The sequence below is a fragment of the Daktulosphaira vitifoliae genome, unplaced genomic scaffold (assembly GCF_025091365.1).
Source record: "Daktulosphaira vitifoliae isolate Bord-2020 unplaced genomic scaffold, ASM2509136v1 Scaffold_1, whole genome shotgun sequence".
In the NCBI taxonomy this organism is placed as follows: Eukaryota; Metazoa; Arthropoda; class Insecta; order Hemiptera; family Phylloxeridae; genus Daktulosphaira; species Daktulosphaira vitifoliae.
In genome coordinates, this window is record NW_026099572.1 from 28824054 (window position 1) to 28828452 (window position 4399).

The window sequence follows — 4399 nt, forward strand, 5'->3', positions numbered from 1 at the left end:
CTACGTGCCTGATTAAAAGTGTAATTTAAGTTAATATGTCGTTATATGTATAAATTATTACAATACCTCGTGGTTTATTAACTACAACTATGATAATTAAAGTTGTATATGGTTGATATGTAAAACATACCGTAGCCCGTGTCTAGATTAAGGAACATAGACAATATACACGTGAGTACTTAAGTTACTCGTGCAATAAAATAAATATTACAGTTAAAATTAATAAGGTGTAACGTGACAAAAGTATCTATTTATTTTTTTGTCTATTTGTATATATATATATATATATATATATTTGTGTTGAGCCGAATGCGGACTGCGACGGCGTTTGTCGGTAAAATTATCATGATAAGGTGTTGTGATTTGTTTATGCGCGTGCGAGATAGTCAGCTGTGTACTACTTCAGACCGGTTCATGGACGGCATTTGTGTGTACATTCACCCCGCTCCTTTCCTATCTAGAACGTCAATNACCCCGCTCCTTTCCTATCTTGAACGTCATTTGCACTGCTCACCGCATACATTGTCGCCATATGATTTAAATTGTTTTTAATAATTTCCGGCACTGGGTATTTAGTTATTTTTTGACCCCTACTCTAAAGGCTAGCCGTTTGGTCGCCAACGGACCGCCGGGTCAAACGTCTGACGGGTTGTCGGAAATTAGCCATCATCGGAACTGGTCGTCGCTAATTTTCGTCCGTAGCGGTCTTTTTTGTTATGTGCGTTGCAATTTTTTAATTTTTTATATATATTTTCGTGAGTGTCCGCTATTTTTTGATTATGTAATTTTTTTATATTGGCGTCGGCTAAACCTGCCTCCATATTCGTTAGCCCTTCGGGGCTGGTAATGTATATTTTTGTTTTAATGTTTCGAGCCAGTTTTTTTTAGTGCGCCGTGCCATAAGCACGTGTGGCGAATTTTTTTTTGTGTAGGTGCCCCTATATTTTTTATTTAGGTGCCGCAACATGGCAGACGTGTACAAGACCACCTGTCATGGAATATATATATTTTTTATAGGTTTTATATTAATTTTTTATTGGGTGATGAAGATGTTATTAGTACAATGTGGTGATGTAGTGCATTTTATCCCGGGGTGTCCCAACGTCTTGCAAGCTAAGCCTAACTGCCAAAAACCAGTCGCTTAATTGGGACGTATACCCGCCGTGCTTGGCGGTAATACCGCGATTAATAGCCGGCGGGTACACGAAGACGTTCATCGTATTCTCTAATATTAAAAGTGTAGGTGTAACTACTTTTTTATTAATATCTGTTTTTTTTTCTCTCTGTTCCCCTTTAATTTGTAGACGAGGTTTTTTGACCATTCGGTTTTTTGCCTCGTAGTAACTTAATTTTTTTTTGTTTTTTTTTTTTACTTAATAAAGTCCCCTTAATTTAAATTAACCATCATATTTTTCTTTTTTTTTTTGCGTGTTCCATCTTCAATGGACTCGTGTATTTTTTTTTCCTTTCAAAAATCAACTCCCCTAGTTTATAAGGTACGGGCAACGGCCTTGTATAAGGTCATCCCTGATCTATATGGTTATGTGACAACTGTCACGAGGTTTTGGTGTACATCTACTATCAACGACTCAACGGACATCAACTTGAATATTTATTAATTATATATTTTTTCTAATTGTTTTAATATACAAAAGTTAATTTTTTTTAAATCCTACTGTGGTCCGACAATACACTGTCTCGCTCAGTAGGTTGGCGACCCTTTTCTTATAATTTTGTAAAACGCCATGAAAGTTACAAATTTTTCGTTGCGGCCAATTAGTTTGAATTTTTTTTATATTTGTAACCTTTCAAAGGAAATTTAATTAATTGTTAAAAAGAAAAATTAAGTTAAACATGGACAAAAATAAGTGAAATCTGGTAAAAGGTTATGTGACTCAGTCTGAGTCGTGTGAAAATTTTATGGAGGAGTGCTCTAATTGAAAGGATTATAGGGGAAGTATGAGAATCAAAAGGGTTAGAATCAATAGCCTAAAGACAAGCCTGCGAATCTGAGCAGATGAGAAAAGAGGTATTTAGAGAAACAAAAATGTAGAGTAGTGCATTGACAATAGTAATGTATTCAATAGTAAAGGAAGAAGAAAGGGGATGCAGGTTGGTGGAAAAGAATATATTAAGACTTAGTATGTAGTAAGCACAGCCTGTTTTAGATAATGAGGGAGATTCATCAGTAAAAATTAAACATGAGTTTTGAAAGTTTGTAGAAATATAGTGAGAGAATAAATTATTAATAATGGTCAAGGAAGGGATTGAAGGTTATAAGGTGAGAAGCTTAGGCCATTAGTTAGAACATGAACAATGGGGGCGAAGATTAAGGCCTCGTGAGGACAGTCATAAATGGGTAGACGTCTATAGGACTTCTGGATATAATTAGTGAGAGGAGAAAGTGAAGAACATATAAAAGCAAGGATAGGAAGAGATTTGGGAACATGACGTCAGAGACAAACAATGCGAACAGTTTTAAAAAAATTAAATATTGAAGGTTTGGGACGTGCAATTATCATTGATAGTAATCGGAGTAATTTGTATAGACTGATGAGCTGCAATAGCGACATCACCGTAACCATTGTGTCTATCGACTCAAAATATATTGAAATGAGGAAGAGAAAATTGGTGGTTGGGGGGTAATAGCCACGTTTCAGATATAAGAGCAAAGGAGCATTTATGAATATATAAAATATTATCAAGGTCGTAGGCGAGTGAAAGTTACTGCTAGTGTTCCATTGAAGAACGTTAAAGGAAATGATTTTTTGATAACTTTACCAAGTTTCACTGGATGTAAATTACCCGCATTTTTATAGTCTGGCGTAGAAACATATAAAGGTCCGGAATAGGTATCTGGAAAGTACAAAACCGTCATTAAGTTTTTTATTATAAGTTAAGGCCATTAGCTTATCAGAGACAACAATAGCCGGGTCGACCTGCATGCAGTCATCCAGTGAGGTGGTGGATGCGGTTTTGGATTTTTTTGTCAGAGAACCTCTTGGAGACTTCGCTTTATTATTAATTGAACATTTCTTATCAGGAACTAAAATATTTTCAACCGAAGATGATTGCCTATGTAACGCAAGCGATTAAGGCCGATTTTGAGAGGTAAAATATATAAATAGTCAAACTTCTATAACAATTGTAAGATAAATAACAAACACCTATGTTGGAGCAGAACCATTAGTTGGACTCGCTGAGCAATCGCTTAAAACGCTACCCAAGAATTGGTGCAGAGGACAACACAGAAAAATCTATAAATACTTGGTAGTATCTAGACAATTTAAAATGTTTATAAAGACCCCCAGTCTACTGCTGGGTGATCTTAATAGCATGACTAGACATCAAATAAGCCCTTTGACTGGTCTACTGATAGGTGAGGTACGCACATTGGACCAACAGGTCTGAGTGCATGGGCATTAAGTCCACCTCGATAATAACTAAAACTAACTAAAAGATAAATAACCAATCACAAAAACTACTGAGCAACGGTGTAGATAAGCGTTCGATATGCGATAAGATGTCCGTACTTGTCGGCAAATAGAACGCAACTGAATAACAATAATTAAAAGAGAAATCGTGTGACCAACGTTGAAAGAATCATTCTGTAAACTACAAATTAAAAAGAAATTTGTGCCTATAATTTTTCTTCTATGAAAGAAAAATTATATATTAAATAGGAGGGAGCAGTCATTAAAATTTATATATTTTTAGTTTCAATGTAACTATTATATCAATAATTAAATAAGTGTTTACAAACTCAAATAAATAAAAGTACACAAATAATTTCAAATATTTTTATTATAAATATGATCAATACGTTTAAAACAAATTTAATCTATCATTTTAGTAGTTTTAAAAAAATCAAAAACATTAATTTCATATAAATATTGAAAATGAATATTAAATCGTTAACCTTAATATTTTTTTCAATAAGTATTTTTCTTGAAGTAGAACTTGTTGATAGTAAAATAGATCAAGATACGTATGAAACATATTTAAGGCATGTATTGAGTCACATATGTGATAAATTATCACAGATTAACCTGGAACACTTGTCAGTAAGAACTATAGATATTGATATTATAAACATACAGGAAGTTTTAAAACATAAAGTTAAAACTGTTGCTAAAATGTTAATAAAATATTATAATATAATTGATATAATTAATTATTTATTTATTGAAGTACTACAAATATTTACTGAACACGTGAAAATCATTATAGATGATTGTGAAAAGTATTATAAAAATAATTTGTTTGAAAATGCAATTAATTGCACAATAGTACTTTTAAATACAACTAAACATTCAAATATAATGTTTAAATATTTATACAGAGCTATACAATTTATTGAATACTTAGATCTTAATTTTGTAAAAACGAGAAGATCATT